Source organism: Microcaecilia unicolor, chromosome 7 (genome assembly GCF_901765095.1).
Source record: "Microcaecilia unicolor chromosome 7, aMicUni1.1, whole genome shotgun sequence".
Lineage (NCBI taxonomy): Eukaryota > Metazoa > Chordata > Amphibia > Gymnophiona > Siphonopidae > Microcaecilia > Microcaecilia unicolor.
Window position 1 is genome coordinate 34,936,110 of NC_044037.1, and position 26,322 is coordinate 34,962,431.

Genomic DNA, 26,322 nt, shown 5'->3' on the forward strand with positions numbered 1-26,322 from the left:
CTCACATGCCAGGACACCAACCGGGCACCCTAGGGGGCACTTCAAACATCTTTTATAAACAACCAAATTAGCTTCCAGGTGCATAGCACCCTTCCCTTGTGTGCTGAGTCCCCCAAATCCCCCCAAAACCCACTGCCCACAAGTGTGCACCATTACCCTAGCCCTAAGGGCTGAAGGGGGGCACCTACATGTGGGTACAGTGGGTTTTGGGGGGTTTGGGAGGGCTCAACATTACCCACCACAAGTGGAACAGGTAGGGGGGGGATGGGCCTGGCTCTGCCTTTCTGCAGTCCACTGCAACCAACAACAACTGTTCCAGGGACCTGCATACTGCTGTCTGGGTGCTGGGTATGACATTTGAGGCTGGCATACAGGCTGGCAAAAAAGGTTTGTATTTTAATAATTTTAGTGTGGGAGGGGGTTGGCGACCACTGGGGCAGTAAGGGGAGGTCATCCCCCATTCCCTCCGGTGGTCATCTGGTCAGTTGGGGCACCTTTTTGAGGCTTGGTTGTGAAAATAAAAGGACCAAGTAAACCCGGCGAAATACTGCTTATCGCCGGGTTTTATTTTTCCATTATCCGCGAAAGCCGGCCATCTGGTAGCCACGCCCAAGCCTGCCCATGTCCCGCCTTCGCTTTGCCGCCAACAAGCCCCTTTGAACTTTCGCCGGCGAGGTGAAGGGAAAGCAGCAAAGCTATCACAAATGTAGCTTTCGAATATATGCTTTTCGCCGCTTTTGCGAAATCGCCGGCCATATCCCGATTTGTGTCGGGAAATAGCCGGCGATTACTTTCGATTATAAGCTGGTATGTCATATTGATTTACTAGTACCTGTTTGTTTTTTTTGTACTATTTTTCTACCTTGTGTTTTACGTTTACTTTTATATTTTTATGTTTTTATATTTAATTTTGTAGACTCCCGAAGAAGGCGCTACAGCGCCGAAACACAGCTGTGTTGAGTCATATATTTGTTTGATGCTACCAATAAACTATTTTTAATCATACGTCTGTCTCTCTGGTTGGAAAGTGCCTACCTTCCCCACTCCTTTTCTACTTTTCCAATATACTTCATATCTGGCTGGCTCTGAATTTTCAAAGGGAAACACCCTAGGAAGTGTCCGTTTGAAAATCACTTTCAGTCTCTTGCGTACGAAGTGCCTGTAGGCCTGAAAGCCCCTCACCGACTCTGAAAATTGCTCTCAAAGAAATAACATAATGTTATTTTCTCTGTGTGCAACAGATTCAGCCAAAACGCAATAAAACCATTTTGTGGGCAATTCGGGAGCACAGTCAGCACTTAGGCAGCGAAGTGCCAATAGTCAGTACTTAACCACCTAAGGGGCCCTTTTACAGAGAGGTGGTAAGCCCAACACGGGCTTACCGCTCGCTCTTCAGGGACTATCACCGGCCCAATGCGGCTGCCAGCGGTAGTCCTGCCCTAAGCATGCGCCATTTGCAGGGGGAAAAGAAATCCCCCCAGAAATGGTTGCGAAGTGAAAACCCGGCGATAATTAGGCATCGTTGCGAGCCGCCCAGTTATCATTGGGTTAGCGTAGGAGCCTAATGGGTGGGGGCTCCCTGCCGCATGGCCATGTGCATCTGGGAGCTTTTTTACTCACTGCACTAAAAAGGGCCCTGGTGCATGGGAAAAATGGCCCCTGCCGCTAGCACAGGGCCCTTTCTCCCACAGCTTGGTAAAAGGACCCCTAAGTTCAGTGGTGAAATCGGAGCACATAAAAGTCAGGCGGATTTCAGGTTAGCAATCTATGGTGATATTCATCAGAACTAATGAGTGAATATCAGTGGATAGCCCTACACAGGCGATTTAACCATCCAGGAGCTGTTTCTGGCTGGTTAAATCGCATTGAATATCAAATCTTTGCAGCCTTATTATACACAGGTTATGCTCCTAAATTTATGTTCCTAAAATTTACTTTCCCAAATTTATGAGCATAAGTAATGCTCCTAAATGTATGTAGGAACATAGATTCCACTTGTAATTCAGGAGCATAAATTTAGGAACATAAACTTTGTAGAATAAGGCCATAAGAGGGTCTTTTACTCTAGAGACACCCATAGGAATATATGGGCATCTCTAATTGGCACACACACATTTAACGCAAATGCTAAAAACGCTAGCGTGCCTTTGTAAAAGGGGTCCTAATTGCTTATTGTGTGCATCAGTGGTGTGGTGTCGGGGGCCTGGGCCCCCCAAATTGGCTCTGGGCCCCTGGTGTGGCTGGCAGGGGGTCCCCAACCCCTGTCCGCTGAAGCCTTTGTCCAGCGCTGGTCTCCGGCATTGCCACAATGCCTGGCCTGCTCTCTCTTCCCCTCAAGTCCAACACGCTCGTTTTAGTGAAACTGAGCGTGTGACAAAGGCTTCAGCTGGCGGGGGTTGGGGGACCCCCGCCAGCCAAGGTATGTGCAGAAGCGGCAGTGCATGGGGATCGGTAGCAGCACTGGGGGGGGGCGGTGGTATGGTGGACCAAAATGTGCCCCTCCCTCTTTGGGCTCTGGCCCCCTCCCACCTCGCGGTCTGGCTATGCCCCTGGACTGTAAGCATTATATAGCAACAAAGAAACATTTACACAGCGGTTTCTGTTTGCTGCTGCATTTTGAAAGGAGAAGGGCATTTGAACAATGTGACTTTGATATGTGACCGTCTCTGAGAAAACATGACTAAAGTTGTGGATCCATTCTGAACTTTAATGCTTAATTTTTCAAAAATTACTAAGCAGTCACTTGTTTGAACTTCTGTTACTTTTTAAATTTTGTTTCACATAAAATAATGTATTTTGGACCTCAATTTTTTTGTTTCTGCTGACTTTAGCCATGTTTTCCCAGAGACAGTCACGTATTTGCTGTCTTTTTTTGTTTGTTTTATTTGTTCTGGGGTTTTATTGTTTAATTGTTTTTATGTTACATTATGTACTATGTTTTTCTTTGCTACCCACCTAGATCAGCTTCAGCTAGAACTGGCAGAATGTAAGTGTAATTAAATAAATAAGGATTTTAAACCAAGATCACTAGCTTTATAACATGCCCAAAGCATGCAAATTAATAAACTCTGCATTCTGAAATGTCACCAACCTTGTGATTCCCTGCCAGGCTAGCCATCTTTTCCCAAAGCTGCAAAACTAAGTCAATCTTCCCTGATTTCTATCTCCCCTGGTTCCTGCAAGGTCCCTAGGAGTTTATGATTCATGTTCAGAAAAGCTGCATACAGCAATCCTTTGGGGATGTATATTAATGAAGAAATTTTCTCACGCCAGAGCTGGCTTTTTATTGGAGTGCGAAAGGTACAGTCTGTTCAGAGTAGCTTTTTAATTTCTTATAATTAACCCTGTCAGAATTAACATCGGGGAAAGCACATGTGAGAAAGCTACACAGACAGCATTAAGAATTTCAGATTTTTTTTTTGTCGCCTTTTTTCTTAGGTTTAAAGAAGAAAGCTCTCTGAGTCTATCAAGATACTTGGCTTGTCACTGCACTGAAATCCCTGCTGGAATGTGTATGATTAGAACATTTTCAGACTTCCCTGCTGCTCTCTCCAACCTATTTCAGCTCTCAACTGGCCACACGCCATGCAAATGTATGGCAGAGGGCCAGGGTTTTCATTTCTTTTAGATTTAGAGGTACCACCCTTCACCTGAGCTATACTGTAATCCGAACGACTTAAGGTTCTGGACCATCTGTGGCATTCTTAAAAGTCCCAATGCCAACAAACCTCATATACAGCCACACTAGAGAGCAAAAGATGACATGAAGGTCAACCATTTCATTTTCCTTCTGCTTAACATCAGACATGCTGTGAAAACCTTCAAACCAAGATAACTGATACATCAAATAGCCTGTAAGAATACTCAGGAAGGTATTGTAGAAGCCCTATTCATGATTTCCACATGGAAGCATGAGCTTTTGCACAGGTATTTCACCAGGGGTGGACTGATCGCTGGAACAATAGGGCAGTGGCCCAAGGCCCACAGCAGGAGGGGGCCCACTTCTCCTAGATTCTATCTAATTGAATCACTTTTGATTAGGGCTGTTCATCGATTAAAATGTTTAATCGCGCACTGGCCCGAGATTTAAAAAAAAAAATTTTGATCACACAGTTAATCGCATGAAACATCCCCACTTGCATTTTCTCCTGTTCTGTACAAAATATAGACAGCAAGGAGTAAATTCTCAAAACTGACATGTTTCAATTACTAAACATTCATTATTTAAAGTGATTTCTAGTAAGCCAGAATAATTATTGCAATAGAATTCTGCACTGGATAGAGATTGGAAACCATTTTGATCTCCCTTAAACCCTTTTTGTACCAGATGCATCATTCTAAATATACCTTAATTCAGGTAATACAAAGATGTGACATTGAGTTGGTTTTCATGATAACTACTCTGAAGACCATCCACGTCAGTCAGCGTTCTTTAAGCCAGCTCATGTCCAGGCATCGACACTGAATATCCATGGTCAGGTGGCAGAAGTTATATGGGTGCCAGGGACAATATTCAGAGCTGGAATTCGCATAGCTAAATGGACAAAGATAAGACTCCTTTTTGTGCGGTCCTATCTGCCCGCTTAGCTCTATGTGTAGTGCCATGGCAGTCAGAGCAGATATTTAGAAGCCTTGCACAGTTAAGCACCGCTGAATATCCACAACCGGCCTGCTCAGTGTGGCTTAATCAGGCTGGACTCTCTCCTGCCTGCTTAAACCAAGCTGAACATCGACCCCTTCCTCATGTAAATTATTGAAGAAGTGTTTATTATTCTCTCAGAATGCCATAAGGAATTCTGGGAAATGCAGCAGGTGTGAAAAATGGCAGTTATTTACAGACATTTGCTGATGGTTTCCTTTGAATGCCATAACTGTTTTTTGTTTTGTTTTTTTTAATACCAGGTCATTTAACGTGACCATTTCAGTTTATATTATTTCATAAACGTTGGCAGATAAAGACTAACTACCAAGGATGGCAACAATTTACTCCTCTTTTTCATTAAGAGCTTTTCTGGTATCAGTTTTTTTTTCTCCATTGTAATAAAATCAAATGCTCCTCAGAAGGGGAGGGGGGCAGTGTTTTGAATCAAACAAAGGGGGTTTCAAAACCATATACTATAAATTTAAATTGTAGAACATAATCAGGCAATTATGTTGTTAACATTAACTTTGACAGAGTGTTCAACTCTGTATTTTAATAATCAAAATCTCTGCATTATACTGTTCATCACGCATACTACTATCAAGAGATAGCACAAGACAAGGAACACCTAGCATCTAACAACATGTATAAAAACTGTTTTTCTGTCTTGCTCAAATTTCAGTGTCAATCACCTTCCACAGCAGAAAAGGGATGCACGGCAGGGATTCATACTGAAGACAGCATGGAAAACCCATCAACTATCTTAGCAGTGTGCCAGTCAGCCACTTGCAGTTTTCAAACACTGTTTTTTTTCTAACTGGTTCAAACAGAAATGGTTCCCCAAATTCCTCAAAGAATTGCAAACCACAGAACGAGTTACTTCCTTGTGGAAAACAAGCAACACAAATAACAGAGTGGATTAATTCATTGGTTTTTGGCATTATAGCTTTGTTTTGTATTAATCTGGTGGCCTTTAAACCAGCGGAAATATGATCTAGAAGTGAATGCTGAGGAAGGATATTTTTATGAAAAAGGTAGATGAGAGACTGTCTTCGCCTACACACTCTCTTGGCTGGCAGTGAAGAGACTCATGTGGACAATGCATATACCCTGACCTGCAGTGCTAGGAGAAAGCTGGGCAGGGCCAATATTTATCCCACCCGCCAAGAAGAGGAACAGGATTATGTTGGCCCACGCATGCCCATCAAATGTCCCGTCAGGAGAGAACCATGGAAATGGACATAATAGATTTCCCTGGAGCTCCGTACACACACTGTATCAGTGACAGTCCATGGGTAGATGATAATGGGCTATGGAAGAAGCTTTGTAGGCAGTCTGAACATTATTTACAGATACTAGGTAGCAGTCATGATGGCTGTATTGGGAGTCATGACTGGGTTGAGGAGTCCCTATTCCTAAGACCACAGACTGTACTGGTCCGCCACCTTAGTCACAATTCCCAATGAGGACCTCGGACACAGGCTGCCCACCCCTGTTCAAGTTTGCTTGTCTAAGGCCCTCATTTTAGAAACCCTATCATGATATTCCATATAAAACTGGCCCTTACATGTGTATATAACACACACATGTAAAAACTGATTTTACACTTAGATATCAGAAGTTCATGTATGTTGGAGAGGGCGTGATGTGACCATGTTGTGGGCAATGGCTACGGAAGGACCACAACATACATGTGCATTCTCTATTTTATTTAGGGGATAACTGTGTATGTCCTGACAGGAAAATGTCAGGATTTACACATGCTTACTGCCACAATCAAGACAAGTGCCAGATCTCTTGTAACATCTAACTGGATATCTCCCCAATCACATTTCCCACTCCCCAAAACTGAAGAATGCCCATATGGCAGGGGGCATGATCTGGGTGGGAATAGGGAGGGCCCATCATTTCAGAATGCGGATAGACGTCTATGTCCAAAAAGATGGAAGTGAAGTCAGCATTTAAACCCGCTACCCAGGATATCTAAGTGTCAGAAAAGTGCTCATATCGAGCAGTGCTCCATCAGAGGGATTAGGGGAGGCCACTCCTTAATCCCTCAGTAGTTGATGCCCCTCCATGCCCACAAAAGCGCAAAAATGAGCATTCATGTATCTAAAATGGCTGACAGAGATGTTTATGCTCCTTCACATGAACATCTACCTTTAATAACATGCTCCCCCAAAGACGTCCACATACTTGTTTTGCCCCATTGATATTTTAGATGTCTATGTTTCTAAAATGGATTTCTGTGCCACACGGAACCAGTGCATGAACATCCATTTCTCCTTGTATTTTTGAACAGGCTCTACATTGGTAGAACTTCAGACATCGTGACATGGACATCTACAGTGGTGGAAATAAGTATTTGATCCCTTGCTGATTTTGTAAGTTTGCCCACTGACAAAGACATGAGCAGCCCATAATTGAAGGGTAGGTTATTGGTAACAGTGAGAGATAGCACATCACAAATTAAATCCGGAAAATCACATTGTGGAAAGTATATGAATTTATTTGCATTCTGCAGAGGGAAATAAGTATTTAATCCCTCTGGCAAACAAGACCTAATACTTGGTGGCAAACCCTTGTTGGCAAGCACAGCGGTCAGACGTCTTCTGTAGTTGATGATGAGGTTTGCACACATGTCAGGAGGAATTTTGGTCCACTCCTCTTTGCAGATCATCTCTAAATCATTAAGAGTTCTGGGCTGTCGCTTGGCAACTCGCAGCTTCAGCTCCCTCCATAAGTTTTCAATGGGATTAAGGTCTGGTGACTGGCTAGGCCACTCCATGACCCTAATGTGCTTCTTCCTGAGCCACTCCTTTGTTGCCTTGGCTGTATGTTTTGGGTCATTGTCGTGCTGGAAGACCCAGCCACGACCCATTTTTAAGGCCCTGGCGGAGGGAAGGAGGTTGTCACTCAGAATTGTACGGTACATGGCCCCATCCATTCTCCCATTGATGCGGTGAAGTAGTCCTGTGCCCTTAGCAGAGAAACACCCCCAAAACATAACATTTCCACCTCCATGCTTGACAGTGGGGACGGTGTTCTTTGGGTCATAGGTAGCATTTCTCTTCCTCCAAACACGGCGAGTTGAGTTCATGCCAAAGAGCTCAATTTTTGTCTCATCTGACCACAGCACCTTCTCCCAATCACTCTCGGCATCATCCAGGTGTTCACTGGCAAACTTCAGACGGGCCGTCACATGTGCCTTCCGGAGCAGGGGGACCTTGCGGGCACTGCAGGATTGCAATCCGTTATGTCGTAATGTGTTACCAATGGTTTTCGTGGTGACAGTGGTCCCAGCTGCCTTGAGATCATTGACAAGTTCCCCCCTTGTAGTTGTAGGCTGATTTCTAACCTTCCTCATGATCAAGGATACCCCACGAGGTGAGATTTTGCGTGGAGCCCCAGATCTTTGTCGATTGACAGTCATTTTGTACTTCTTCCATTTTCTTACTATGGCACCAACAGTTGTCTCCTTCTCGCCCAGCGTCTTACTGATGGTTTTGTAGCCCATTCCAGCCTTGTGCAGGTGTATGATCTTGTCCCTGACATCCTTAGACAGCTCCTTGCTCTTGGCCATTTTGTAGAGGTTAGAGTCTGACTGATTCACTGAGTCTGTGGACAGGTGTCTTTCATACAGGTGACCATTGCCGACAGCTGTCTGTCATGCAGGTAACGAGTTGATTTGGAGCATCTACCTGGTCTGTAGGGGCCAGATCTCTTACTGGTTGGTGGGGGATCAAATACTTATTTCCCTCTGCAGAATGCAAATAAATTCATATACTTTCCACAATGTGATTTTCCGGATTTAATTTGTGATGTGCTATCTCTCACTGTTACCAATAACCTACCCTTCAATTATGGGCTGCTCATGTCTTTGTCAGTGGGCAAACTTACAAAATCAGCAAGGGATCAAATACTTATTTCCACCACTGTAGTTTCCAATTTGAACGTCCTTTCTAAAATGCCACTCAATATGTTCAGAATAAAAAACAAACAATATATAATGATCCCTTTTTATTTGGCCAACAATACATTTCTTTGCTACTTTTTGGGGGGCTGATATGCCCTTCCTTCAATCAGAACAGAATGAGTAAAAAAAAAGGAATGCCAGCTCCCAAAAGTTGGTTAAGAAGTTTACTGAAGTAGTCCAATGAAAAGGTATCATGCGGTGGACTTTAGTTCATCCTTGTGAAATTTTTCCTCTTATTGATTTTCTTTGATTGTATGTCTTTATTGCACTTTTTCTGTACAAACATTTTATTTGGTTACTTTTATAGATGTTTCAATAAAAGAAACAAAATGTTATCATGTCTTATTATTTTGTCTCTAACTTTTATTTCCGTGCATTTCCATGGAATAACGCACGAACCACATTATTTTCTACAATATAATAAAATTAATTCAGTAGAAATTTGTTGCCAGTGCTGCGCCCAGCCGTACCAAAGCAAGGGAGAGTAAACCCCTAATTCTATATAGTACGTCACAAGTTAGAGCACCAAGTAGGTACCTAACTTTATGTGCTCAAACGGAAGTAAGGTGCTCAAATAAGGGTAACCCACAGTTTGGCGCCTAACTGCACTTAGATACTATTCTATAAGTTAGTTCCTACACGCTTAACTGCAAAGGAGGGGGTACCTGTGGGTGGAGAATGGGTGGGGCATACACTTAGCAGCCATAAAATACTGTAAGTTGAGCACCCAAGGGCCTCTTTTACAAAGGGATGATAAGCACAACGTGGGCTTACCGCTTGCTAAAAAGGAAGTACCACTGAGCTACCGCAGCACATTGAACTTGAATCTATTTTGGGCTAATGTGGGGTATAAATGTCATAAATAAATAAATAAATATGGAAAACATAAATGTATTTCAGCTGTTGCAGGTGAAGCTTACTCATGTGAGTGCTGAAAATCCCGACACTGGTATATTAGGACATACATGTGCAAAGTCTTTCTTAAGTGGGGACATGTCCAGATTTTGGCTCTGCCCATACCATGCCCCCTTGCATTCTGCAAACAGTACAGATTTACACATGTAAATACTAGTTTTTTAAAATCAGCTTTTACATGTGCATGTGTTATTTCTATGTTTACATTCCCCCCAATTCTATATATGGCACCTTAAGTTGTGCACGCTAATTTGCTCACGCAACTTTCTAGGCGTATTCTATAATGCGGTGTGCATACATTCTAATGCGTGCAGTTGAAAAGGGGTGTGGCCATGGGCGGGGAATGGGCGAGTCGTGGGTCTTTCAAAAAACTATGTGCACTATTATAGAATACACTCAATCTGCGCCTAAGTTAGGCACAGGCATTTAGGCCTGGTTTTAGGTGGACTATGGGTGCCCCTAAATTTTAGTCGCAAGACCAGCATGTGAGCATATTCTATAAACTATGCCTGACTTTAGGCGTAGGTTATAGAATCACGCTAACCATGTGATTTTAAGGCACAAGGTATTCAATTTCCCTTATTGTGAATAGGGCTTTTAACATAAGGGCCATAGAACAAAACATACTGCTTCAGTCACAGCCACTAATATATTCTCATTCTCAGATATTGTTTATATACAATCTTAATATCATAAGGAGGTACAACTCAAATTCTAGATGACTTCTGTATTTGCCTGTGGATTTGATTTTCAGGCTTTTGTGTATTCTACCATGATCCATAAGCTAATACCCATCTGACAGCACAGGAAACAAAATATATTTGAAAATGTCATTCTGGATTGGGAGATACAGTCTAAGTTGCACCCAAAAAGAATCAATGGTCACCGATCAAAGGAATGTGAAATCACGGGGTGATTGTCATTATTATGATGGGCTCAGACAGTATTGGCAATGATCCTGTCATGATGCCCCTGAAGGGGATTATTGCTTAATGATCATCTGTGCATAACACTCATTTTGTCATCTGATTTTTGTGTCTCTTACCTAGCTTACCCCTCACCCCTGCATTTGATTCATATTAGCATCTGTTCCAACTGGATACTCAACTTAAGTGATGCTCAGTTGTTTGGAAGCCGTCCCCACATTTTGTTTACCCTACGGGGAGCAGCCATGCTAGAGAGAACCCTCTTCACCTGAAACATTACAAGCTAGAAACTCACAGCTATGTTAGACTCATTCCAGCTAGTACTGTAAGAGCAGAAGCACAGATTGTGTCTTTTCACACTAGCCCTTAAGTGCGTTGAGCTACAGGGAGTTTTCCTGAAACATGCACCGGAAAGAAAAATCTCTCATCCTTTTCACCATTGGTTTCTATAGAAACAAGAAAGAACCTCATTTCTTTTTTTTTTGTTTGTTTGTTTCTGAAAAAAAATTTCCCCTCAAGCTTCTTTTCTCTTTTATTTACTGCGGAATAAAACATTCTTCTGCTATCATAGCTCAGCATTTATGGCATCGTTTCCTCCAATCTGAGAACCATAAGCCTGGTAAAAATGAATGTGGGCTCAATTTACAGCCCATGACCCTGAGTGCTATGCGTTTGTGGTCAGCTCATCTCTCCAGGGCCCTTTTATTGCACAGCCTCTTAAAGGAGACACTGGTAGCAGCGTGTTGGAAGGGGTCAACAGAATGTTTCCTTAACCACTACTTGACATTTCAACTCCGAAATATTTCAGCAGTTAAAGAATTTAAATTAAGTTGTGGGCTCATCAGTGTCACCACAAATCACTGTCTAAAACTCCAGGGCATCACACCACAGAGTGAGTCACCACCCTGATCCCTGCATGGTTTCACCTTGTGACAACCGTGTTTTTCCTTGCTATGTTGTTCTGTGCTTCTCCAGGGAGGGCATGTGAACACGAGTTGCTACAGCTTGTAAATATTATTTTGGCACATAAGGTTTTCCACCTTGGCTTTCCTTCATATCTCTCTTCTCTTCTTGCACCCCTCTGCGTGCCTTTTGTTCTGTCAGTACACACTGTCTGACTCCTCCGTAGCTGCCCTGTTCCCGTCTTGCTTCTACCCGGCATTCTGCCTTCTCTTTTCAAGCACTGGCCCTTTGGAATTCCCTTCCCCTAGACCTCAGAGCAGAGCTGTCCTATGTCAAATTCCACTCTGCTCTGAAAACCCACCTTTTTCCCCTGGCCTTTCCCCATGGCTCCGGGGAGTAGAATGGTGAGCTGGCAACTCTTTCCCTTGCTCATGCTCCTCTTTCTCCCCCTGTCCTATATGTGATATAGTTCCTTTCCATGATTTTTAAAAAATTTTTGTAATCCGCTTTTGTTGTCTGGTTGAAAGGCAATTTCATCAAGCCATGATGAATGATAAATGATTGTATCAATCTTCTGGCAATTGCACTCACACACAGTCACATTAAACCCTAAAAACTGTTAAGTCAAGGAAAAATTTACCACCATGAAGTCCGATTTTTTAAAAAAGTATATAAATATAAACCAAAACAAGCCTTAGAAATAACTAGTTAGCATATAAACTTGCATGCAATATTAGGGCAGTGCTTTCAGACCAAGATCTTAAAAAAGTAATATGAATACATATTTTAAAACATACATGCTCTTTTATCTACATATTCATGGGGCAATCAGCAATTTCACAAAGTATAGAGCAGTTTTCTGTAAATAACCATTTCTACTTTCTTCTGTTAAATATAACCGAAAGAAATCAACCATTAATTTATTTATGTAGTTATGACATTTATATCCCACATTATCCCAAACAAGTTTGAGTTCAATGTGGCTTACAATAAACAGTATTGGATGCATAACAAAGAATAATGCATAAGAAAGTAATTTGTTGTAAGAATCCAATTTTACAATACAGTATCATAAAATACTGGGATAGCTATGGATGTTTAACATTTAGAAAATCTATCATGAAACAGAAATTGTACATGAGGCAAAGAGAAGGTTAATGGTAAATAGAGTAATCATCAATTCAGGTAATAATTAATTATTTGAGAGATGGTTGTTTTTTTGTGAGGGTTTGTTTGAATAGGAACGATTTGAGGATTTTGCGGAATGTAGTATATTCCTGTATATTTCTTATTTTGGGTGGTAAGGAGTTCAAACCATTTGGTTCCTAGGCAAGTGAAGTCTGCAGTGATACTTTGGGGGCAACAGAATAGTTAAAATACTGCAAGAAAAGCATGTGATAAAATCAGCTTTTCTGAGTCCCTAAATATGACCATTTATTAATTATCATCCTATTTCCAATCTCTGCTTTTTATCCAAACTTACTGAAAAACTTGTTTTCCATCAGTTACAAATTGGCATTTTGAAGATCTTAAGATCCTCTGTCTTCATCAATCTGGCTTTAGACCCTACCATAGCACCAAAACTATTCTTGCCTCGTTTATGAATGAATTTATTGTCCATGCAAATACCATTGTTTTCCCAATCCTATTTATTTATTTGCTTATTTATTCATTTGTTTATTTTTGCGCAGTCTTTCCGTAATGTGACAGAATTGGCCTCCGAGCTAGCACCACCAGTATTTGCTCACCAGACATAACACTGTTTTCAATGGCACAAACAGAAGACTCCCTTGAAATCGCTACGAACTGGAATGAGTTTTTACAGTGATTAGCTTGAATCCTCCGGGAATCTTCAGCAAACTTACCTTAGGCTCTTAAGTTTGAAAGGCTTACCTTCTCTACCAACCAACTTGACTCTGGGAAGAAAAATACATTTATCTAGCACTTAAAAAGATTGTATATTTACATTCGCCAGCTTTAACAGGATCGAGAATGTTCTTCAATCTTTTATTTAAGTTTCAAACCTAATTTCTGGTCCGTCAAAGCTTCTGTATTAGTTTCAAAATACTCATGATCAGCACTTTCCGTTGCATATACCATAAAGACTCTGTATAAGCACAGAGCCATCTGCCTCAAACATTCTTTCAAGCTGATTACAATGTACTTAAATTAACTGTAAAGATAAAAGTTAATGTCAATGACACTTTCCAAGTCATTTCACGTCATTTCAAACCCAAATAACAGGGAAAAAACCCCACAAAATTCCAGGGGTTTTCCTGTGTCATAAATAGTGCATATTTTATGGAAAGAGTTCACACTTCTCTATGTATGTGTGCACAACTGAAAAAGAATAAGCATCCTCCAGACTGTATTACTGGAAATACTGCAAGCATGAACTATTGAAATATAACAAACACTCTTCACAAAATTACACAAACAAAAAAAATCCCATAAACAACACGAGAAATTAAACAAAATAAACATTTCTGTGCTGCACACCATGAGATAGATCGCATACAAAGGGGGGAATTGTATAAAAGGCGCTCAAAATGGGCACTGGAAAAGATCAGAACTAAGCGCCATTCTATAAAGGAAGTGCAGCGCTTACCCCAGGATTTTATATAGCGCGCCTGGAGTTTACACATGGTTCTGCGTGTAAATCTATGTGTATTCTATAACTATGCATGTAGATTGTTTTAACAAGCTAAGTGTTGCTAACAGCTCTTAACAAGCAATAGTGCGCACTAACTGGCAAAAATCAGAATTTATGTGCGTACATTGCTAAGGCATATTAATGTATTGCGCCTAAATTCTAACGCATGCAAGCAGAAAGGGGCATGCTTAGGGGCGTGGAAATTTACACTGGGGGAGTAATGGAAGGTCATCCCAGATTCCCTCTGGTGGTCATCTGGTGAATTCGGGCACCTTTTTGTGCCTTATTCGTACAAAAAAACATGTCCGGGTGAAAACGTCCAAGTTTTACTTTAGGACGTCCCTGCTTTTTTCGATTATGGCTCAAAGACGTCCAAGTCTTAGGCATGCCCAAGTCCCGCCTTCACCATGCCTCTAACACGCCACCTTGAAATTTGGATGTCCTTGCGACGGACTGCAGTTGGAGACGTCCAAAATCGGGTTTCGATTATACCGATTTGGACGTCTCTGGGAGATGGACATCCATGTTTCGATTTATGTCGAAAGATGGACATCCATCTCTTTCGAAAATGAGCCTGATAGTAACCCATGGAAGTCTAAGTGCTTTGAAAATGAGCTCCAGTGACTCCAGCCAACTTATTAGTGGAACATAACCACAGAGGCATGGTATGGTCGCATTTTCAATATAGTAATACTAGAGCCAGCTAAGGAACAGGCTATTTGAGTTAGTCTTCACTGAATCAAACTTGCTTTCCTTGTGCCATCACCATCCAGCTGGATAGGAAGTGTCTTAAAAGGTGGAGGATAACGGATTTTTTTTTTTTACATTCCACATTATCCCAAGCAAACTTGGGTTCAATGTGGCTTACGTCTGAAAATACACTATGACAGAATTATAGAATTCAGTTACATCATGGGATATGTCTGAAGCATTTAACCAAAAGTTGAGATTAGCATATATACTCAACTGGGCTTTTAAAAGTCTGTCCTTTAATGATTCCGCATGCTCAGGAATCATAGCCATATGTATAAACATGAACACACCAGAACAAGCATCTATTCACAAACTGCAAAAGTAAACAACAACTTCTACAGAGTACATTCAAAGCTTAAATTTTATTTTCTCATTTCCAACTTCCAAAATTCTAGACAGCAGATGTACATATCAGCAGGACCCAATGCAGTCCAAAGCAAGAAGTCAGAAACAATACAGTTTATACCTAATTGTTCAACCACCCTTAGGATTCACCTTTGGGTTTAAAAAACCACAAAATACCTACTGTATCTACATATAGGTGACACCTGCAGGCTTAAGAGCTACTGAAGTGCTGTATAGTTGGGTACAGTAGGTTTTTGGTGGGTTTTGGAGGGCTCCTCATACAATATAAGGGAGTAATGGTGAGATGTGTACCTGGGACCTTTTATGTGAAGTCCACTGCAGTGCCCCCTAGGCTGCCCCACTACTCTGCTTGGATGTCTGGGTGGCCAGTCTACTAAGAATCCTGCCCACCCCCCCCCCCCCCCCCCCCCCCCAAGACATCCCAATGGCTTATTTTTGTGTATTTTTCTCCGGGACTTTTTTTCTTTTTGAAAATGATACCAGAAGATAGATGCACTGAGCACAAAAACGTCTAGAAAACAGTAATATTCAAAACAAAAAGATAGACATTTTTCTGGTATGAAAATCGCTATGTTTACCACTCGATTTTCAGATGTTTTCAGCAAAATATCCTACATCGGACATCATGTCTATCATATCGAAATTGCCCCTTAAACTCTTAGGGGGTTATTTACTAAAGCTTAGCTTGAGTTATCTGAAGCATGGCCCATAGGAATAAAATGGGCCGTGCTGCAGATAACTCGAGCTAAGCTGTAGTAAACAGAGGGGGTTAGTACATAAGACAACCAGCATTTTAACCTAAAAATCAATGCATATACGGTCAACTGCATGCATTAAAAAGTTATGTTTGTAAAAATACCATAGACTTTCTGACCAAACTAAAAAAAACAGCAAGCAGCAATCACCAGGTGCTCTTCTGGTCACAAATGATGTAGAATCACTAGCCAGCATCATTTGAATGTGACAAATTCCTAAAAGCATCTACCCTAGATACACCGGGATATTATTACAAAATTTATCAAATTCTTCCTAACCCACATCTACTTCTGCTTCAATAGAGGAGTGGCCTAGTGGTTAGGGTGGTGGACCTTGTTCCTGGGGAACTGAGGAACTGAGTTTGATTCCCACTTCAGGCACAGGCAGCTCCTTGTGACTCTGGGCAAGTCATTTAACCCTCCATTGCCCCATGTAAGCTGCATTGAGCCTGCCAAGAGTGGGAAAGCGAGGGGTACAAATGTAACAAAAATAAAAATAAAATCTACTTACAAATCATGGGCACCAGGATGGCACCACAATATACCAAACCTTTCATGGCATAACTGGAACAGACATTTCTGAATACAAATCAGACTAAAGTCTATGTTTACTAAGGTGCGCTATGGGCGTGTTAGCGATTTTAACAGGCGTAAATGGTTTACGCGCGTTAAACGCTAACACACCCATAGAAATATATAAGCGCGTTAGCATTTAACATGCCTTAAATTTAAGGGCATGTTAGAAACGCTAACGCACCTTAGTAAACATACCCCTAAATCCAATATTACTGGTATATGGATAACACTTATGATTTGCACTGATGAAGAAGAGACTAAACAATTTTACAATTCTTTTAATGCATCCTATGCTTCAATCATATTGAAGTCAAGCTGATGAAGTATTTTCACTCCCACCTGACAGGACTAACAAGGACTTGGGTTTCTTATCATATAAACCATAAAATTATACTGCCTTGTCACCTTCTGATTACCCATCCATCGCTCCCTGTTTCTCACGATTCCCCAATACCTACTTTTCCCTTGAGACTCTCACTGGAATATATATATATTTTTTGATTGTCCTCTTTTGCTCACATCTGTCCTGAAGAAGATGGTTCTGTCCTCTTTCTTTTCTTTTGATTTATTTCTCTGTATTAGCTCAGTAAAATGAAGAAGGGGATGAAATGAGCCACCCATTAGGAGCAAGAATCACTTAATAGACATAACATAAAATATTACAAAGCAAAAGATAGTGACAGAAAAGTAGATGAATATTTCTCAAAAGAAGATCACTTCCTTAATATCTTATAGATATGTGCATTCATTAGCACACATTTGGTTTAATCAGATGCCTTACAAAAGTGTGCACAAAATCAATTTAAAGCATTTTAACCTAAAAATCAATGCATGTACGGTCAACTGCAGGCATTAAAAAGTTATGTTTCTAAATATATTTTATTAACACAAATGTATGAAATAATACTGAAAAAATAAGCAAATTGGAAAAAAGTGCAAAAATAAAACAAAATATTTCCCCACAACCTCACAATCAAGAGGCTCTTTAGCAGCACACAAAAATGGAAAACAGAACGTTCAAACAATCTGAATGAGGGGGTCCTTTTACAAAAGCACATTGAAAAATGGCTTGTGGTAGTGTAGGCGCGGGGTTTTAGGTGCGTACCGATCCATGTTTTAGCGCACCTGTAAAAAAGGCCTCTTTTTTTGCCAAAAATGGATGTGTGGCAAAATCAAAATTGCCGCGCGTCCATTTTGGGTCTGAGACCTTACCACCAGCCATAGACCTAGCGGTAATGAATCTGGGCGGTAATGACCTACGCGTGTCAAATGCCACTTGGCGCACATCCGTTATGCGCGACAGAAAATAAAAATTATTTTTCAGACGCGCATCGAAATTATCGCAAGGACCACCGGGCGGTAACTCCAATTTGGTGCACATTCGGCACACGTAGGCGCCTACACGGCTTAGTAAAAGGGGCCCTAAATTTATTAAAGGGGCTACCACATTATTGTGTTACTGCAGTTCCTATTTTATGAAATAATGTGCATTACTGGTGTTAGCTTCTCAGGGAGAATTTCTTTGGTAACTGTCTAAAATACACAATCAGAAAACGACCCAGGGACTTTGCTCTTGGTATTTCTGTCACTTGGGGAATAATATATACGTGTATAATAGAAAATTTAATTATGTTCTGATACTTTATTTTCTGGATCCAAATATCCTCTAAGAACCATCTTCTCCACCCCCCCCCCCCCCCCCCCCCCCCCCCAAGATCTACTTAGTAGCTAAATATAACTTCATGATGAAACTATGCTATTATTTTTAGCTGGTAAGTCCATGCAATTTTTCAGTTACAGGGAAACATCCACCTCCATGGTCAGCTAGCTAGGGGCCGGATGCATCAAAGTCCCCGTAAAGCCGCAATTGCTATTTCCACCACCACCGGTAAAAATTACCGAGTTGGAAATGGCGAGGGATACTCAAAAGAATCAGCATGCAAATGAGCTGCTCACAAAAACAGCAAGCAGCTTGGCAGGGGAGAAGCCAATCGGTCACCCAAACATGAGCAGAACAGCCAATCGCTAAGTGTAGCTGTTCTGTGCCTGCTTCAGACATGTTACATACACGCATAAACTGCGTGTATGAAAGCAGTGTGTAGCTTTTTTTTTGTTTTCAAACTTTTTTTATTACAACCACACGCATGCTACAGACGTCTTTCATACACGCATGCAAGCTGCATCTTTGCAGAGAACAAGACATAAAGGCCTTGTCAATTTAACAATTTGGCAGTTACTGGGGGCATTCCCAGCATTTGCATAAAATTTGCAGATAGCGTGTGGTTCTGTGCTTGGAGTTAGTATGGAAGCACTTAGGGGCCCTCTTACTAAGTTGCGTAGGTGCCTATGTGTGTACAATGCGCATCGAATTAGAACTACCGCGTGCCCCAGGCGGTAATTCTAATTTTTATGTGCATCCGATACATGCGGCAGAAAATAATTTGTATTTTCTACCGTGTGGTGCTAACCAGGCGGTAATCGGTGCTGACAATTACCGCCCGGTTAATGCGTGAGACCTTACCGCTAAGTCAATGGATGGCGGTAAGGTATCAGGTCCAAAATGGACGTGTGCCAATTTTTATTTTGCCGCATGTCCATTTTCAGCCCCCAAAAAAGGTCTTTTTTTTTTTTGCAGGTGTGCTGAAAAATGAACCTAGCATGTCCAATACACACGCCTACACCAGCGCAGGCCATTTTTCGGTGCGCCTTAGTAAAAGGGCTCCTTAGCTTCTCTGGGTAGTGATGCTGAATATTACCACTGAACAGTCATTACTTATCCAGCTAAGTTAGGGGCAACCTAACTTTATGTGCCGAGTTAACCAGGCACTAGTCTGAATATCAGCTACTGCCTGGTTAACTTCCAGGGTGATCACACATACCTAGGTACTCGATGCCGGGAGCCGAGCATGATCCCGTACTGAACATCTAGTTAGTTCATCCCATGGTTGCGAGTGGCTTACTTACTGCTTACCAACGCAGGCTGAATATCGGGCCCTAAACATTTTTTGCCTGTCTATATCCCTATTATCTGTACATATCTATCAATGATTTGCTAAAGCAAAAAGAGAAAGAAATTCCTGAACAAATTATTTATCCTCACAACTGTGAGACACTCTTTAATGTTAACGTGTAAATAAAGTACTATTTTTAAAAATCAATCTTGCCTTTATGAATCTCATATTTGAGTTCTGTACTGCAGAAAGGCACACTTTGTTGAAATATTATGTTGGAAATTTCAAAGCTTTCTCCGTTAAAAAAAAAAAAAAAGATGTAAAATCAAGAGCTTTTGGAAAAATGTTATTGAATGCCCAAGGAGAGAGACGTGATACTGTGAGCTGAAATATGCATCACTGGAGATCAAACTTTCTCATCCTGATTCAAGCCATTTACAAGTACATCTATCTAACCTCCTGCCTACACACCTACACTTTATATGGCATAAACCATCGATGCGATGTCTAAATTATACCCTGAAAACTCCAGGTTTGAAAAAGATTATATGAAAATTCACCACATGTGGATTATTCATTTCTGTGCCACACTGTTCTCTCTAAACTGAGTGGGAGTCCTCCAAAAGCATTGCTACCATGCTACCAGTGGGTGGTGGGGCTTCAACATTGTGGTTTTATTCACCAGGGACAGGCAGGCTCCCTGGAGTCCTGCAGAGCTTACCTATCCCTCACTATTTAAAATATGACAGTGGAGCAGCACTGTTGGTGGAGGACTCCAGCTCAGCTTCCAGGGACTAGTGCTGTGCTATACAAGCTCTAATTCCTACACATTAAACTCATTTAAACAAAAACTAACAGCCAGTATGTTTAAATTAAAACACAGATTTGTGTTCGTATAAGTGAATACATACCAACTCAAACGCTAGGCCAGCTGCACATGATATTTCATGCATACATATAAATGATATTATATTGTAAAACAATATGAAAATATCAATTGATACATACACTTGTTAAGTTATTGAGCTTGTTACATTTTCTAGAGTCAGTCTTTTGAAATCATTATGGCTGTCATTTGGCAGAAGTCTTGAATAAAAAAAAAGTTGGGAATTATATTAAAGGCCCTATTACAAAGGCGGGCTAGCATTTGTAGCGCGTGCTGACCATGTAGACGCCCTAAACGTCCTATGCAACTGCCATAAGGGCAAACCCCACAAAGAGATTTCTATGCCACTGTTCGGCTACTGAATGTGAGAGGCATAATGGATTGCAGACATGTTGCATTGACACCACCTGATAGCTGGAAAGTGTCCTTTCATAATCGCAAAAGAACCACAGGAAGAGGAAAGACCGAAGTGAGTAGAGTCAACACACAAAGAGTGGGAACTGGATCAGGCTCTTCAAAAACAGACTCGGGACGTCAAAGCAAAATATGGATGTTTATTAAATCTGACTCAACATGGTACCATGTTTCGGCACATGAGTGCCTGCCTCTGGAGTCTTGATACGTGTGCTGATGTTCACATTTGTCCTTGGTGATACGTCTTGTGAAATGGACTTAGAGCTGGTCTTTAAAAAGACCGTTGGTAAAAGAAACGGTTATATGGTAGCAAGTAAAATGCCAGAGTCAGATTTAAGAAACATCCATATTTTGCTTCGATGTCCCGAGTCTGTTTTTGAAGAGCCTGATCCAGTTCCCACTCCTTGTCTTTTATAATCGCAAACACTGTCACTTACTGAATATGTAGGTGGTGGAATATGATAGTAATAAAGTAGCAAAGTAAAAAGACAGCGGAAAGGGCAACTTGCTTCCTCATTGGCCACTGATTTTCCCACCAACGTCTACTCTGTTGAACCAACGATAACGCCATATTGTTTACAGCACCATTATCAAAGCCAGCTCTTCATGTCTAGCACAGTTGCAGCACTGTATATAAATTCACCTGCCTACAACATATTTTCGTGAATAATAATGACTAAAGTATAATGGAAAGTTACTGTATCTACTGGAAATCAAATTTTACATTTACAAAGCCTGCAGTAGGCAGTCCCTGTGGGAGTGCTTCTTTCCGAGTACAGCTCTTTAACAGCTCATGACAGATCCATGAATTTGAAACTCTAATAAATTGCATAGTCAGAACTTGATAAATACTGTACATCAGTGTGAAATCATAAAGGGAGATCTGAGAAACTCATCCATTGTGACAAACGCAAGGAGAAATTAGGTCTTACCTGATAATTTTCTTTCCATTAGTTCTTCACACTATTCCAGGACAAGTGGGTAGTTATGTCCATCGACCAGCAGGTGGAGATAGAAAATCCAGAACTGAGCACTACTACCTAGCCACATGCTAGCCGCCCAGTTCCTCAGTATTGTACATAAGCCAGCAGAAAACCAACCTAAATGCATGAACAGCAATCAACCAACAAACAAGGCAAAAAAAAACCAAAACCAACGTCAGGATCCAGAACAGTGAGCAGGGTAGGCAGAAGCAAAATAGGCCGAAAACACAGGGAGGACTGCTGGAATAGTGTGAAGAACTAATGGAAAGAAAATTATCAGGTAAGACCTAATTTCGCCTCCCATTACGTTCTAGTCCACTATTCCAGGACAAATGGGATGTTCAAAAGCAATCCCTGCGAGGGTGGGACATCGGCCCTGCTGCTGTTAAGACCGCCACCCCAAGGGACGCAATTGACCATGCAGCAAGGACGCAAATGACCACGCAGCAACATCTACCCTATAATGCTTGCTGAAAAAATGCAACGATGACCACGTCGCTGCCCTGCAAATGTCTACCGGAGAAGACAAAGACGTCTCTGCCCATGACATCGCCACACGCCTAGTTGAATGGGCCTTCAAACCCAAAAGCGAAGCCTTCCCTGCCAGGAGGTAGGCGGACGACACCGCTTCCTTCAACCAGCAGGCAATGGACGCTTTGGAGGCCATTAGGCCCAACTTCTGTTTACCGAACAAAACAAACAATCTATCCAAGCGACGAATCTCGTTTGTCGCCTCCAGATATCAGATAAGAACTCTTCAAACATCCAGAAGCCGCAAGGATGCATACCGGCTCCCCACGTCCTGCCGACGAAAGGAAGGCAGCTCTACCAACTGATTAAGATGAAATTCCGAGACCACCTTGGGCAGAAAAGACGGCACTGGAGCTCAGAAATGCGACGGGCCAAAGCAATAGCCACCAAAAATACCGCCTTCAGAGTAAGATCCTTTAGGGAAGCCTGACGAAGAGGCTCAAAGGGAGGACATTGAAATGCTCCAAGCACCAGATTGAGATCCCAGTAAGGGCAGGGAGCCCGGAAGGGCAGTCGAAGATGACCCACTCCTTTCAGAAAACGGACCACATCCGGGTGAGCCGCCAGTGAAGAATTGCGCAAGCGCCCTCGGAAGCAGGCCAAGGCTGCCACCTGGACCTTCAATGAACTCAGCGCTAAGCCCTTGTGCACCCCCTGCTGCAGAAAATCAAGGATGCTGCCCACCGAAGCACTAAAGGGATCCAAACCCCTTTCAGCGCACCAGTCTTCAAATATACACCAGACGCGGGCATAAGCCGAAGAAGTAGACCATTTGCGAGCTTGAAGCAGGATAGTAATAACCGAATCCAAATAGCCCTTCTTCCTCAAACGAGATCTCTCAAGGGCCAGGTCGTAAGACCAAAGTGGGAGGGATCTTCCATGGCTATCGATCCCTGCCGGAGAAGACCCCTCTCCTGCGGAAGCCGCAGCAGCTGGCCATCTAGAAGACTGATGAGGTTGGCGGCATACCAAGGGCACCTGGGCCAATCTGGAGCCACCAAAATCACTCTGTCACGATGAGTCGCTACTCTTCTCAGCAGACAGCCCAACATCGGCCAAGGAGGAAAGACATACAGGACTCCCTCTACCGGCCATGGTTGAAGTAGGGCATCCAGACCTAACGAATCCTGCTCCCTGCGATGAATGAAGAACTGTGGAACCTTGGCATTGTCCTTCGTGGCCATCAGGTCCATGCAAGGAAGGGCCCAACGTCACACCACTAGTTGGAACGCCGCAGCGACAGCTCCCACTCGCCGGGATCCAAAACATGACAACTGAGAAAGTCGGCTTCTATGTTGAGGACCCCAGCAATGTGGGCGGCTGAGCGGTAAGACAGGTGCCGCTCCACCCAGACCATCAAGAGGATGGATTCCCTGACCAGACGGCTGCTGCAGGTCCCCCCCTACCTGTTGATATAATCTACAGTCGTTGCATTGTCGGAGAAGACTCAGACCGCAATCCCCTTCAGGAACGGGAGAAACGACTTCAGAGATAGCCGCACCACCTGAAGCTCCAGAAACCTGATGGTCCAGCGGGAATCCTGCGGTGACCATGTACCCTGAGCTAAATGGCCCCTGAAATGGGACCCCCCAGCCCGACAGACTGGCATCCGTTGTCATTACCTACCACTGCAGAATGGGAAAAGACATTCCCCGAGCCAGAGACTGGGGGAAGAGCCACCATCTCATGCTCCGTCTGGCCTCCAACATCCAAGGCAGTCTGACTTGGTAAGCCTCTGACACCAGAGACCAGCGGGAGAGCAGAGACCTCTGAAGCGGACGCATGTGAGCTCACGCCCAAGGGACTACCTCCATGGCTGCTGTCATGGACCCTAGAAGCTGGACATAGTCCCAAACTCGTGGCCTAGCGGCCAACAGAAGGGAACGTACCTGCCTCACCAGCTTCACCCGCCGTGGGTCGGTCAGAAAGACCCGAGCCCTCTGGGTATCGAATAGAACACCTAATTATTCCAGGCACTGAGAGGGGATCAGGCAGCTCTTCTCGAAACTGATCACCCACCCCAAGGACTGAAGCAGCTTGACAACCGTGGAAGTCGCTTCCAAGCTGTCCTGGTAGGATGACGAGCAAATTACCCAGTAGTCCAGGTAAGGGTGCACTCGAACACCCTGCTTCCGGAGGAAGGCTGCCACCACTACCATCACTTTGGAGAAGGTCCGGGGGGCCGTAGCAAGGCCAAATGGGAATGCCCGAAACTGGAAGTGCTGACCCAGTACCGCGAAACGAAGGAACTGCTGATGGAGGCCCCAAATTGGAATATGAAGGTACGCTTCTTTGAGATCGAGAGAGGTGAGAAACTCAACCTCCCGTACGGAGGCAATGACAGACCTGAGAGTTTCCATCCGGAAGTGCGTAACCCACAGGCACTTATTGACACTCTTGAAGTCCAGAATGGGCTGGACTGTGCCTCCCTTCTTGGGGACCACGAAATAGATGGAGTACCTCCCCTGTCCGCGCTCATCGAGCGACACGGGCACAATGGCCTGAAGAGACAGTAATGCCTGAACGGTGGACTTGACTTGTGCCTCTCGGACAGAACCTCGACACAAAGACTGTAAGAAGAGAGGAGCGACCGGGCGGCAGAATTCTAACCAGTAACCATCGCACAGGATGTCCAGCACCCACTGATCTGAGGTGATGGAGGCCCACGCGTCCTGGAATGCCTTAAGATGTCCCCCCATCGGACTGAACGAATGGACCAACGCGACTGTCGAGCAGAAGAACCTGTCCGACCTGACTTGCCGGTCACCTTCCTGTCCTCCCAAAAGGAAGACTGACAGGGCTGAAACTTAGGCCGTTGCCCAAAGTCCAGACGACCTGGTCTGTATTTCTTACTGTCCTGAAACTGAAGACGAGAGAACCCGGACTGCCGACCAGACGACCTAGGCTGGTCCTCAGGCAGCCGCTGGGGTCTAGACTCTCCGAGCTCTTTCACCAGGTTACTCAAGTCCTCGCCAACAGCAAACTTCCCCAGAAAGGCCAGCTTGACCAACCGGGCTTTGGACGCAGCATCCGCAGACCACACCCGGAGCCACAACTGTCGCCTTGCGGAGACTGCCAATGACATACCCTTGGCCGAAGCCCTAAGCATGTCGTACACGGCGTCCGCTAGATAAGCGAGACCTGCTTCCATCCTAACCGCCCGCGAGCCACTCCTGGTCCCCGAACTTTGATGCCATTGCAGACAGGCATGGGCCACAAAAGAACTGCAAATCACAGCCTGCAAGCCCAAGGCAATTACCTCAAAAGCCTGTTTCAAGGCCTGCTCCAATTTCTTATCCTGAAGGTCCTTTAAGGCCACCCCGCCTTCCTTGGGCAAGGTCGTCTTCTTGGTGACCGCTGTCACCAAAGAATCCACCTTAGGAAAGCCCAACTTCTCCCTTTCCTCCAGAACCAAAGGGTAGAGACGGGCCATGGCTCTCCCACTCGCAGACCCGCATTGGGAATGCCTTAGAGGGACCCCTAAGCCCCCGAATGGGACCAGACTGCTGGAAACCTGAAGAATCCACCCTCCCAGGTTCAGATATGGAGAGAGCCGATAAGGACTCCAAAATCAACGAACCCAATTCATCTTTTTGAAAAAGCCGGAGCACCCGAGGGTTATCCCCATCTCCCAAGGGGAGCTCCCCCTCCTCTAAAGATTCCAGGACCGAAGGGCCCCCCGTTGAAGCGGACACCGCGTCTGACCCCGGAGAAACGGGTGAACAACCCTCCAAAGGGTTGTCCAACAGGATAGGCCGAAGTCTCTTGGGAGGAGGAGGAGCTGAGTCTGACTCCGCACCCCCCAATACCCCCGGAGTAGGCAGAGCAGCGCCCCCCTGGTTCAATAAAAATGCCTGGTGCATTAACAAGACAAATTCAGGGGTAAAAGGCATACCCTGATCAGGTAAACCCCCTGCTGCGACTGCCCCTTTCTCTGCCACCGGCAGAGCACGTTCCCTGACCGCGGAGGACAAAATGGCCGAAGTTCCCGCCTCTGCCAGAGAGGAGTCATCAAGAGATCCCCCCAGGGACCCAGAACTCTGATCCAGGCCCGTTATCCCCAGAGAAAGGCCACCAGGATCTCCTCCTCCA